Source organism: Mus musculus, chromosome 6, assembly GCF_000001635.26.
Source record: "Mus musculus strain C57BL/6J chromosome 6, GRCm38.p6 C57BL/6J".
Classification (NCBI taxonomy): domain Eukaryota; kingdom Metazoa; phylum Chordata; class Mammalia; order Rodentia; family Muridae; genus Mus; species Mus musculus.
Genome location: NC_000072.6, coordinates 71,664,540 through 71,678,533, shown reverse-complemented (window position 1 = coordinate 71,678,533; position 13,994 = coordinate 71,664,540). Strand labels below are relative to the sequence as shown.

The window sequence follows — 13,994 nt, the reverse complement described above, 5'->3', positions numbered from 1 at the left end:
CAGCAAGGCTGCACCTCCAAAAGTTTCGTAACCTTCTCGAACAGTCCCACCAACTAGGTACCAGGTGTTAAAGTACATGCACCTGTCAGGGCCATTTCTCATTCAAAACACTACAGCCACAATAGCTTGGGATGCACATTACCTGTAAAAATGAACTCAAACTCATTGCTTTAGTATAGTTTTGGCAGGCGGAGACTTGCCTGGTGGGTACTCGGATTTGCATGCATTAGAGACTTCCTAGAAATTCATAGTATTTGGCCTAGGATTTCCACTGTTAGGAAGCTAAGATAATGGATGTGAACCAGTTAATTGTTCATTGCCTTTATTTGTAAGTCAGGGGGAGAAATTTAAAAGTCTGACACCAGAGGGCTAGTTAAATAAATTACAGTATGTTTACAAGATGGATCCAATGTGCGTGTGCTCAGATTTTCACTAGCCAGGTCAGCTTTCCAGCATCCTGGCTTTTGTTTTGTTTTGTTTTGTTTTGTTTTGTTTTGTTTTGTTTTTTAAGCAGGATTCAGTTATGATAAGTATATGTATGTCACGTAACAATGTAATGTGACATTCTTATTAAATGATATGATGTGTATACATCTGAATCTATTCCAACAGTAGTCTATAAAATTAAAAAGAGTTGAATTTTCATAGAAGATTCTTAGTAAGTCACCATGTGACCAAGCTCTTCCTCTCTCTGGGAGACTGATGGAAGGCCAGAAGCTGAGGGCAGATATTTAAGGAAAGAGTGGGAGAGAAATAATAATGGAGAGGTATTTTATATTGTTAACCAATGTATGACCCTTAATGCGCACACACACACACACACACACGCACACACACACAAGGATGTGAAAATCCTTCCAAGCCTACAAAACAGGAAACAGAGAAGAAGCAAAAACTTAAGTGTAAGCATCCAGATATAGTACTGTTGGTAGAGTACATGAAGCCCTAGGTTTGATTCCTAGCACTGTATAACCCAGATGTGGTAGTGTTTGCCTGTAATCATAGCACTCAAGAGATGAAGGAAGGAAAATCAAAAGTTCAAGGTCCTGGTCAACTATATAGTAAGTTTGAGGCCAGCCTGGGCTACAAGAGACCCCATGTCACTAAAAGTAAGTAAGTAAGTAAGTAAGTAAATAAGTAAATAAATAAATAAATAAATAAATAAAATAATCACACTTGGCTCTGGCTACCTTCGGACAGCATAGAAAAATGTAGTGATTTGGGAACTTGGGAACTGGATGCCTTTGTGCTTTTCCTCGAGAACTCTGGTACCGGGCTGGAGAGATGGCTCAGCAGTTAAGAGCACTGACTGCTCTTCCAGAGGTCCTGAGTTCAATTCCCAGCAACCACATGGTGGCCCACAACTATCTATAATGGGATCTGACGCCCTCTTCTGGTGTGTCTGAAGACAGCGACAGTGTCCTCATCATATATATCAAATAAATAAATAAAATCTTAAAAAAAAAAAAAGAAGAACTCTGGTACCTAGAAGGAGTCTCGTGTCCATACACCTTGCAGTGGCAGCAGCTGAGTGTGATACCAGAGACACAGAGGTGTGAGTGAGATGGATGAAGGAAACCACCTCTCCTTAAACCACCCGGCAGGTGTTGCATCCTTAAAACATTGCTACAATTGACGTCTCTTACAGAGCTGCCACAGTCCGCCTGTGACTTAGTAACTTCTTTATTCCTGTAATAAAACACCCTGAGAGCTGGGCAGTGGTGGTGCACACCATTAATCCCAGCACTTGGGAGGCAGAGGCAGGAGGATTTCTGAGTTTGAGGCCAGCCTGGTCTACAAAGTGAGTTCCAGGACAGCCAGGGCTATACAGAGAAACCCTGTCTCGAAAAAAACCAAAAAACCAAAAAACCAAAAAGCCAAACCAAACCAAACCAAAACCACCCCGAGAAAGGCAACTTATAAAAGGAAGTGTTTAATTGGGCTTATGACTCCAGATGGTTACACATCATTAAGGCAGAGCAAAGGCATGGCGTCAGGCACAGCAGAGAGCTCACATCTGGAAGCAGGATACAGGGAGCACACTGTGAAGGGCACACATCTTTTGAAACCTCAAAGCCTGCTCCCACTACCCCCATGTCATATCTCTTCCGACAAAGTCACGCCTCCTAATCCTTCCCAAACAGTTATACCAACTGAGGACCAAGTGTTTAAACACACAAGCCTATGGGGTACATTCTCACACAAACCACCAATGCATGTTTTTATTGGATATATAGAAGAGTGTAACTTTCTCCTTTCTTCTTCCTCTCTCTTTAATAAGCACTTTGTTTGGGCTTCTTTCCCCTGTCTTACACTCCTCTCTTTCCCTATCACGTACCTTGCTGCCTATTACCCTGTGGCTGATCTCCATGTTGTCTTAACTCAAACAGCATGGCCCTTTTCCTTACCTTCTCTATTCTCCTCCTCTGGGTAGCTGCAAAATAATAGCATGTGTGCCCTGTGTGGTTCTTCTTTGAAACTCTAATGCAAGCAATTGTCCCAAGATTTAAAAACTGGTCAAAATCTCTATTCACATTAATGATAAATCTTTAGGCTCATGTGTAAAATGAAGGTTCCCCACAAAGATGGTAGAGGCATGGCAACCTGACTCTGGAAGCTGCCAGAATCTGGCTTGCTGCTCCATAGGTCTTGGACAACAGGACTACCTGTCATACAACCCGTAAAACACCTTTATAACAGTTTGCTCTTTATGTTTAAAGAAAACTATACAATGATCACAGCAGCTTGCTCTGGTCCTGAGGGTGCAGCCATGGTCATGACTATTTCAAACTACTGCCCTGATTTGTAGCTAATCAAGCTTTGATGGCCCTGCAGCCATTTCTGCCCAGTCCAGAGGGAGACCATACCTCTGGAGGATTGCAGAGACTGGGACAAAGCGGGAAAATCACCTTGGTGTAAGCATAGATCTTCATGTGCCTGGAGGTTTTCTCTGGCTGATGTGAATACCATTTTCCTGAATATGTAGGCGGGCTCTTAGTTTGCTTTCTATTGCTGTCATAAATACCATAACCAAAAGCAACTTGGGGAGAAAAAAGACTTGTTTCAGTTTGTATTTCTAGTCCATTGTGAGACAGAACTTAGGGCAGGACCTCAAGGCAGGAACTGAAGCAGATGTCATGGAGAAATGCTGCTTGTGGCATGCTTGCTCTCATGGCTTTCTCAATCTGCTTTCTTATGCAACTCAGGTCAACCAGCACAGGGTAGTGCTACTCACAGTGACCTGGGGCCTCCCACATCAGACTTGCCTCAACTGAAGCTCTTAGTTGAGAAAAAGTTGCCAAATGCTGCTGGCTTGTGTCAAGTTGACGAAAAGATAACTGGACAGCAAGGGAGCTGGGAAATGCCCCACCATGCTGCTTCCCCCTAATGTTACAGCCTCAGGTCAAATGAAAGCTTCTCTTGAGTGGTCTTTTTCTGGCTGACTTGGTCAGCTGGCTGGTTAGGCAGAGCCTGTGGAGCTGAGAGGTGGGCAGGGGCCGGGGATACCTGAAAGAGTCGCAGCTTGATGGCTGGAGAAAGTGGGGTTACTGAGAGCAGCTGCAGCTCAGGAGCAAGGAAGCCCTGGGAACCACTTGAGCAGGACAGGGGTAGAGCGGATGCAATTAGAACTGTCACAGAGAACAACGTAGAGAGGCAGCAGTTATAGCAGCCACATGGCCATGACCTCAACATCAGTCCAGGTGAAAAACAGCAACAGGTGTCTTCATGGCTCAGGAGATGCCAAAGACATTGCAGCAGCTGCTCTGAGGGCTCAGGAGTCCCAGCTTCTTAGGTACTCAAGAGCAGTGCCAATTGTAGAGCTAAGAGTCCCACTGTCAGGAAGACTGTATGATAGCCGTACTGTTGCAAAGTACCACCTACGGCTGCCCGGGCATGTGTGCTGTTGTTATTGTTATTGCTGCTGCAAAACGTTGATGGGTACAGAGGCTGCCAAAGACCAGAGGGCCTTCTTGCTCACCGTGATTTCTGTTGATAGGTATAGGTGGAGATATGAGACAGGGTCTCATGTGTAACAGACTGTGTCTTGAAGCTGCAATGTAGCTGGAATTGTTCATGAATGCTAGATTTCCCTGCTTGCACTTCCTAAGTGCTAACATCACAGGCATGTGCTACCACATCTGTCTTAACCACAATCTCTACACCATAGAGGAAAAATAATATTGTTATATTCAACTTGCTTAAAACTTGCTAAGAGTCCTTGCATGCCTGATACTAGTCTGTACTTTCATTGTCTGTGTCTAGTTACTAGATTAATGCTGACCACATAGTCCGAATTTCAATGGATTTCTCCTGCTTCTGCCTTCTGGAAGCCATAATAGACAACTGTTATAATTTTTTCCCATAAACACTTGATATAATTCACTAGCTTGCTTTCCTGTTGCTGTGATAAATACCATGACCAAAAGCACCTTGATGGAGCAAGGGGTTTATTTCGACTTACATGCTCATTGAGGAATGCCTGGACAAGCATTTCTAGACAGGAACCTGGGGGCAGGAATGGAAGTAGAGATGGAGGACCACTGCTGCCTGCCTTGCTCACTAGCTCACACTCACTATCTTTCCTATACAGTGGAGTAGGTCAATCAACCCCCACTCTACCCCAGCTCTAGGGCTCAGTAAGAGCTCCAGCAACCACCCAGCCCATCACCCCTTTCCTCTGCCTTGTGACCCCCAGTCCTCAGGCTATCCCCAACACTGTCCTCTGTTCATTCTCACTGGCTTCCCGCAGCCCTCACAAGTAAACCAGTCATGAGGTTACCAAGCATTTTTTATTTTTTTCCTTCCTTCTTTCCTTCCTTCCTTCCTTCCTTCCTTCCTTCCTTCCTTCCTTCCTTCCTTCCTTCCTTCCTCTCTCCCTCCCTCTCTCCCTCCCTCCCTCCCTCTCTCTCTCTCTCTCTCTCTCTCTCTCTCTCTCTCTCTCTCTCTCTCTCTTTCTTTCTTTCTTTCTTTCTTTGCATTCTACTTCTAAGCAGAGGGATCACCTACCTTCCTACAGATGATTGGTCTCACTAGAGACCCTGGAAGATGGTCTTGCCTACTTCCTTCACTCAGTATCTTTCTTGATTCTAGATACCATGGAGAACGTTCCAAGAAATTGATTGTTTTTGTAGTGACCAGCTTGCCTCAGAAGCAGCCAATAGGCCACCAGGAGGCAGCATGGTACAAGGGGGCTGGGACTGGGTTTGACTTTGGATTCTGCATCTAAATAACAGATAATCTTCATCTTCACCTCTCCAACTCCCTCTTCTGTGGAATTTGGATAATAGTATCTACCTGGCAGGACTGTAACACAAAGCGTAGCCTCCAGATTAAAGGAGAGGAACCTATGGCAGCTTCTCTTACATTGTCCCTAAGGACTTGATTTGGGACAATTTGACCTTTGAAAATTTTCTATGTTCTTAGAAGGAAGTATTTAATTATTGTGTGGACATAATTGGTCAGACACCTATTTACACTCTTCCAGCCCACTAAAGGAAGGATGCCAAAATAGGTCTGCTTGTGGGTATGTGATGTATGTCTATACACAGCTGTATGGCCAAATAGAAGATTTCAAGGTAATTAATCAGTTAGATTTGATTCAGACAATTATTTTCTATTAGTTTTTAACTCATTCACAGGTCTTAATTAAACCCCCACTTTACCAGTGCTTACAGGGAATTACTCATCAAGGCTCTTCAACACAGGCGAGGTTCAGACAGAAATGTACTGAAGTGGAGGGAGGAAGAGACCTAGCTTCAAGTTCTACTGGATGTGGGATTTATATTCTGCTAGAATAGTTCCTAAATTATCTCTTAAAAGATTGTCCACTTCCTTTCCAACTTGGGTCCGGCAGAATGGCTCCCTCAAAGAAGGGTGGCGAGAAGAAGAAGGGCCGTTTTGCCATCAACGAGGTGGTGACCCGAGAATACACCATCAGTGTTCACAAGTGCATCTATGGAGTGGGCTTCAAGAAGTGTGCTCCTCGGGCACTCAAAGAAATTCGAGGGCTGACAATATGGCTAAGACGGTAAGAGCACTGACTGTTCTTTCGAAGGTCCTGAGTTCAAATCTCAGCAACCACATGGTGGCTCACAACCATCCGTAATGAGATCTGATGTCCGCTTCTGGTGCGTCTGAAGTCAGCTATAGTGTACTTATGTATAATAATAAATAAATCTTTAAAAAAAGAAAAGAAAAGAAATTCGGAAGTTTGCCATGAAGGAAATGGGGACACCAGATGTGCGCATTGACACCAGGCTCAATAAAGCCGTCTGGGCAAAGGGAATAAGGAACGTTCCATAGCGCATCCGAGTACGCTTGTCCAGTCCAGAAAACATAATGAGGATGAGGATTCCCCAAACATGTTTACACGCTGGTAACTTACGTGCCTGATTCGGCATTCAAAAATCTACAGACGGTCAATGTGGATGAGAACTAACCTGCTCAATGTCAAATAAAGTTGCAGAACTACAACAACAAAAAAGATTGTCCAGTGCAGAATGGTCATATCTGAAAACCCAGCAGCGCGCGCGCGCGCGCGCGCGCGCGCGTGTGTGTGTGTGTGTGTGTGTGTGTGTGTATACACATACATGGGAGTGTACGTAACAATAGTAATCAAAGTAAAAGAGGCCATCAGCTTGAGAGAGGGGAGACATGGGAGGGGCTTAAGGGAGATAAGGAGGGGAAGTGATTTAATTCTATTTTAATTTTTTTTTTTACTTTTCTTTAAAATATTTTTATTGGATTTTCCCTTTTATTTACATTTCAAATGTTTTCCCCTTCCCAGGTCTCCCCTTCGGAAAGCCCCATCCCATCCCCCCTTCCCCTGCCTCTATGAGGGTCTTCCCTACTACTCCGGTCTTCCCTCCCTGGCGTTTCCCTACATTGGGGCATAAACATCCTGAGGCCCAAGGACCTCTCCTCCCACTTATGTCCAACAAGGCCATCCTCTGCCACACATGAGGCCAGCACCATGGGTCCCTCCGTGTGTATTCTTTGGTTGGTGGGCAGTCCCTGGGTTCTCTGGGAGGTATGGCCAGTTGACACTGTTGCTCCCTCCATGGGGTTGCAAACCCCCTCAACTCCTTCAGTCCCTTCTCCAATTCCTCTATCGGGGACCCCCCGAGCTCAGTCAATTGACTGGCTACAAGCATCTGCCTCTGTATTTTTCAGGCTCTCACAGAGCCTCTCAGGAGACAGCCATCAGCAAGCACTTCCCTGCATCCATAATCGCGTTCAGGTTTGGTGTCTGTATATGGGACGGATCCCCAGGTGGGGCAGTCTCTGGATGGCCTTTCCTTCAGTCTCTGTTCCACACTTTGTCACCGTATTTCCTCCTGAGAGTATTTTGTTCACCTGTCTAAGAAGCACTGAAGTATCGATATTTTGGTCTTCCTTCTTCTTGGGCTTCATACAGTCTGTGAACTGAATCTTGGGTATTTCAAACTTTTGGGCTAATATCCACTTATCAATGAGTAAATACCGAATGTGTACTTTTGTGACTGAGTTACCTCATTCAGGATGATATTTTCAAGTTCCATCCATTTGCCTGGGAATTTCATGAAGTCATTGTTTTTAATAGCTGAGTAGTACTCCATTGTGTAAATGTACCACATTTTCTGTATCCATTCCTCTGTTGAGGGGCATCTGGGTTCTTTCCAGCTTCTGGCTATTATAAATAAGGCTGCTATGAACATAGTAGAGAATGTGTCTTTATCACATGTTGAAGCATCTTCTGGATATATGCCCAGTAGAGGTATTGCTGGATCCTCCAGTAGTACTATGCCCAATTTTCTGAGGAGCCTTCAGACTAATTTCCAGAGTGGTTGTACCAGCTTGTAATCCCACAAACAATGGAGGAGTGTTTCTCTTTCTCCACATCCTCGCCAGCATCTGCTGTCACCTGAGTTTTTCATCTTAGCCATTCTGACTGGTGTGAGGTGGAATCTCAGGGTTGTTTTGATTTGCATTTTCCTGATAACTAAAGATATTGAACGTTTCCTTAGATGCTTCTTGGCCATTCAATATTCCTCAGTTGAGAATTCTCTGTTTAGCTCTGCTCCACACTTTTAAAATAAGGTTATTGGTCCTCTGGAGTCTAACTTCTTGAGCTCTTTGTATATATTTGATATTAACCCTCTACTGAATGTAGAATTGGTAAAGATCTTTTCCCAATTTGTTGGTTGCTGTTTTCTCCTATTGACAGTGTCCTTTGCCTTACAGAAGCTTTGCAATTTTTGATCTTAGAGCGTAAGCCATTGATGTTCTGTTCAGAAACATTTCCCCTGTGCCCACATGTTTGAGACTTTTCCCCACTTTCTCTTCTATTAGATTCAGTGTATCTGGTTTTATGTGGAGGTCCTTGATCCACTTGGACTTGAGCTTTGTACAAGGATAGAAGGATGGATCAATTTGCATTCTTCTACATGTTGATGGCCAGTTGAATCAGCACCATTTGTTGAAAATGCTGTCTTTTTTCCACTGGATGGTTTTAGCTCCTTTGTCAAAGATCAAGTGACCATAGGTATGTGGGTTCATTTCTGAGTCTTCAATTCTGTTCCATTGATCTTCCTGCCTGTTTCTGTACCAATATCATGCAGTTTTTATCACTATTGCTCTGTAATACAGCTTGAGGTCAGGGATGGTGATTCCCCCAGAAGTTCTTTTATTGTTGAGAATAGTTTCACTATCCTGGTTTTTTTTTTTTTTTTTTTTTTTGTTATTCCAAATGAATTAATCCTGCCAATTCATGAGCATGGGAGATCTTCCCATCTTCTGAGGTCTTTTTTTCAATTTCTTTCTTCAGAGACTTGAAGTTCTTACAGATCTTTCACTTGTTTGGTTAGAATCACACCAAGATATTTTATATTGCTTGTGACTATTGTGAAGGGTGTCATTTCCCTAATTTCTTTTTCAGCCCATTTATCCTTCCAGTATAGGAAGGCTACTGATTTGTTTGAGTTAATTTTCTATCCAGCCACTTTGCTGAAGGTGTTTATCAGCTGTAGGAGTTCTCTGGTGGAATTTTTAGGATCACTTATATATACTATCATATCATCGTCAAATAGTGATATCTTGACTTCTTCCTTTCCAAATTGTATCCCTTTGACCTCCTTTTGCCATCTAATTGCTCTAGCTAGAATGTCAAGTACTATATTGAATAGATAGGGAGAGAGTGGGCAGCCTTGTCTAGTCCCTGATTATAGTGGGATTGCTTCAAGTTTCTCTTCATTCAGTTTGATGTTGGCTACTGATATGCTGTATATTGCTTTTACTATGTTTAGGTATGGGCCATGAATCTTTCCAAGACTTTTAACATGAAGGGATGTTGAATTTTGTCAATGCTTTTCCAGCCATCTAATGAAATGATCATGTGGTTTTTTTTTCCTTTGAGTTTGTTTATGTAGTGGATTACATTGATGGACTTCCATATATTGAACCATCCCTGCATTCCTGGGATGAAACCTACTTGATCATGGTGAATGATCATTTTGATGTGATTTTGGATTCAGTTTGCAAGAATTTTATTGAGTAATTTTGCATTGATATTCATAAGGAAAATTGGTCTGAAGTTCTCTTTCTTTGTTGGGTCTTTGTGAGGTTTGGTATTAGTGTAACTGTGACTTCATAGAATGAATTGGGTAGTGTTCCTTCTTTGTCTATTTTGTGGAATAGTTTGAAGACTATTGGTATTAGGTTTTCTTTGAAGGTCTGATAAAATTCTTCACTAAACCCACCTGGTCCTGGGCTTTTTTTGGGGGGGGGTCGGGAGACTTTTAATGGCTGCTTCTATTTCTTTAGGGGTTATGGGGCTGTTTAGATGTTTTATCTAATCCTGATTTAACTTTAATATTTGCTATCTGTATAGAAAATTGTCCATTTCATCCAGATTTTCCAGTTTTGTTGAGTATAGGCTTTTATAGTAGGATCTGATGATTTTTTAAATTTCCTCAGTTTCTGTTGTTATGTCTCCCTTTTCATTTCTGATGTTGTTAATTTGGATACCGTCTCTGAGCCCTCTGGTTAGTCTGGCTGAGGGTTTATCTATTTTGTTGATTTTCTTAAACCAGCTCCTGGTTTGGTTGATTCTTTGTATAGTTATTTTTATTTCTACTTGGTTGGTTTCAGCCTTGTGTTTGATTATTTCCTCCTGTCTATTCCTCTTGGGTGTATTTGCTTCTTTTTGTTCTAGAGATTTCAGTCGTGCTGTCAAGCTGCTAGTGTATGATCTCTTCAGTTTCTTTTTGGAGGACTCAGCGCTGAGTTTTCCTCTTAGCACTGCTTTCTTTCATTGTGTTCCATAAGTTGGGGTATGTTGTACCTTCATTTTCATTAAATTCTAAAAAGTCTTTAATTTCTTTATTTCTTTCTTGACCAAGTTATCATTGAGTAGAGCGTTGTTCAGCTTCCATGTGTATGTGGGCTTTCTGTTGTTTTTGTTGCTATTGAAGACCAGCCTTAGTCTGTGGTGATCTGATAGGATGCATGGTATTATTTCAATCTTCTTATATCTGTTGAGGTATGTCTTTTGACCAGTTATATGGTCAGTTTTGGAGATGATACCATGAGGTTCTGAGAAGAAGGTATATTCTTTTGTTTTAGGATAAAATGTTCTATAGATATGTGTTAAGTTCATTTGGTCCATAACTTCTGTTAGTTTCAATGTATTTCTGTTTAGTTTGTGTTTCCATGATCTGTACATTAATGAGAATGGGGTGTTGAAATCTCCCACTATTATTGTGTGAGGTGAAATGTATGCTTTGAGCTTTAGTTAAGTTTCTTTTATGAATGTGGGTGCCCTTGCATTTGGAGCATAGATGTTCAGAACTGAGAGTTCTTCTTGGTAGATTTTTCCTTTGAAGAATATGAAGTGTACCTTTTGATAACTTTTGTTTGAAAGTCGATTTTATCTGATATTAGAATGGCTACTCCAGCTTGTTTCTTGGGACCATTTGCTTGATCCCAAAAAATTGTTTGCCAGCCTACTACTACTCTGAGGTAGTGTTTGTCTTTGACACTGAGGTGTGTTTCCTGTATGTAGCAAAGTGCTGGGTCCTGTTTACATATCTAGTCTATTAGTCTATGTCTTTTTATTGGGGAATTGAGTCCATTGATGTTAAGAGATAGTAAGGAATAATGATTATTGTGTCCTGTTATTTTTGATTATTTTTATGTTTGTTTGGCTATTTTCTTTTGGGTTTGTTGAAAGAAGATTACTTTCTTGCTTTTTCTAGGGTACAGTTTCCCTCCTTGTGTTGGTGTTTTCCATCTATTGAGATTTTTTGCTGGGCATAGTGGTATGGGCTGGCATATGTGTTCTCTTAGGGTCTGTATGACATCTGCCCAGGATTGTCTAGTTTTCATACTCTCTCGTGAGAAGTCTGGTGTAATTCTGATAGGTCTGCCTTTATGTTACTTGACCTTTTTCCCTTACTGCTTTTAATATTCTTTCTCTGTTTTGTGCATTTGGTGTTTTGATTACTATGTGACTGGAGGAATTTCTTTTCTGGTCCAATCTATTTAGAGTTCTGTAGGCTTCTTGTATGTTCATGAGCATCTCTTTTTTTTAGGTTAGGGAAGTTTTCTTCTGTAATTTTGTTGAAGATATTTACTGGCCCTTTAAGTTGGGAATCTTCCCTCCCTTCTATACCTATTATCCTTAGGTTTGGTCTTCTCATTGTGTCCTGGATTTCTTAGATGTTTTGGGTTAGGAGCTCTTTGCATTTTCTTTGACTGTGTGTCAATGTTTTCTATGGTATCTTCTGCACCTGACATTCTCTCTTCTATCTCTTGTATTCTGTTGGTGATGCTTGCATCTATGACACCTCATCTCTTTCTTAGGCTTCCCAGGGTTGTCTCCTTTTGTGATTTCTTTATTGTTTCTATTTCCATTTTTAGATCTTGTATGGTTTGGTTCATATCCTTCACCTGTTTGGTTGTGCCTTCCTCTAATTCTTTAAAGGACTTTTGTGTTTCCTCTTTAAGGGCTTCTACCTGTTTACCTGTGTTCTCCTGTATTTCTTTAAGGGAGTTGTTTATGTCTTTCTTAAAGTCCTCTATCATCATCATAAAATGTGATTTTAAAAAAGAGTCTTGCTTTTCTGGTGTGTTGAGGTATCCAGAACTCATTGTGGCAGGAGAACTGGGTTCTGATGATGCCAAGTAGCCTTGGTTTCTGTTGCTTATGTTTTTGTCCTTGCCTCTTGCCATCTGGTTATCTCTGGTGTTAGCTGGTCTTAGTGTCTCTGACTTGTCTGTCCTGCAAGCCTGTGTGTCAGTACTCCTGTGAGACCTGTTCTCTCTGGGAGGAATTTGGATATGGAGAGCTGTGGCAGGGGGTCAGTTCTGGGTTGCAGACAGAAACCAGAAGGATCCTGTCCCAGGCTGCTCCTCGGTTCCTATGTCCTGAGGGCTCTGGGAGGGTCTTTCAGAAGTGATGGTCTCACTGTGCTCACAGGCATGTCCACACTCCTGGGAGGCCAGCTCTCTTCCAGCGGTATTTGGGTGTGGAGCACTGTGGCTCAGGATCAGCTCTGGGTGCTGTGGCACAGGAACAACTCCGGGCATAGATCTCTATTTTAATTTTTTTTAAAGTGAAACAATTCATTTTATTTTTAGCTCTCTCTCTCTCTCTCTCTCTCTCTCTCTCTCTCTGTGTGTGTGTGTGTGTGTGTGTGTGTGTGTGTGTGTGTGTGTGTGTGTGTGTACATGAGTGCAGTGTCTTCAGAGGCCATAAATTAGCCAAGTCCCCTGGAGCTGGAACTGCAGGGATTTCGAGCTATTACACTTGGGCACTGGGAACTTAACTGTCATCTTCTGCAAGAGCAGTATATTCTCTCAAGCACTTAGCCATGTCTCATACCTAAACTTTTGCCTTTGCTAGGGTCTACTGTCTATAGCCGTACTCAACCACATCTGATCTCATTGCTTCTGGCTAGCTTCATTTTCATAGACTTGCTCCCTCATGGGATAGGGACCTAGCAATGCATGGTTCTGGTTTAATATTGTAGGCAACCAGAGAGACAGCTGGACTCTTTTCCAAGTTCTCACAAAGAAGATCCCACAGAGAAGTTCTGGCCAGTGTTGTGTCCTCTGGACATGGCCATCCAGAGCAGCTGAGAGTACTCACAAGAGACTCCCGAGAATGTGCCCAGGAGATTGAGGGATCATGAAATAGCACATGGTGTCTAACCCTTAACCAAGGATTTAGAAGAAGAAAACTCTTCTTTGGTGGTGTGGCTACCTGTAAGCTGCCCACACCCCTCCAAGTTATCTCTCACCCATGTTCCCATAACTAAGCCCAGTTAAACTCATTGGCTCAGAAAGCCAGACTGGGTGATGATTCTTGGCTCTGCTCTTGTTTCTTCTCTGTTTGGGTTCATGGCTGTCAGATCATGGCTCCCCAGGAAAACCAATGCAGCAGCCACACTGTACTCCTGTGCCCATTCCTGGCTAGATCCATATGCTCCACTTGTGACACTGGCCTATCCTGGTGCCAGGATGCAGGCATCCCAAAGGCAGATGAAGGCGGGTACTGATAGAGGTTGAGGATACAACTAATGACTACATGGAACCACGTTAAACTTTATTGTGGAGGAAATATGTAAATCAGCAAAAATAATTAGTGAGCAAGTCAGTGGTTTTACAAAATTCTGTTTATATGATATCAATAATATGTTGTCTTTCCTTAATGAGAACAGTCTGCTTGCATTTTTCTTGTTTTCTCTTGGAGTGGAACCCTGTCTGGCAATGCTTTTTGATCATATAAACAAACCCTATCCAGTTATTTTCCAGAAAATTGCTGTGGTTTTACAGTTGAATGCATGTTTATGACGTGAACAATTATCTCATTTTCTTGATGTTAACCTTTAAAAGGGTCATGTTAAGCATGTCACACAGAATTTAGGTCACCTCTATTGTCTGCTCCATAGTACATAGGGATTTTTTCATTATGTGACCACAAGTGTCTATAATTACTGGTATTGATATCTGCT

At 42.2% G+C, this 13,994-nt stretch overlaps 1 pseudogene; it reads left to right on the top strand.

Moving 5' to 3' along the window:
• The first annotated feature begins 5,834 nt into the window (after nucleotides 1-5,834).
• Gm44768 lies at nucleotides 5,835-6,439 on the top strand (annotated as a pseudogene).
• Nucleotides 6,440-13,994: the final 7,555 nt, after the last annotated feature.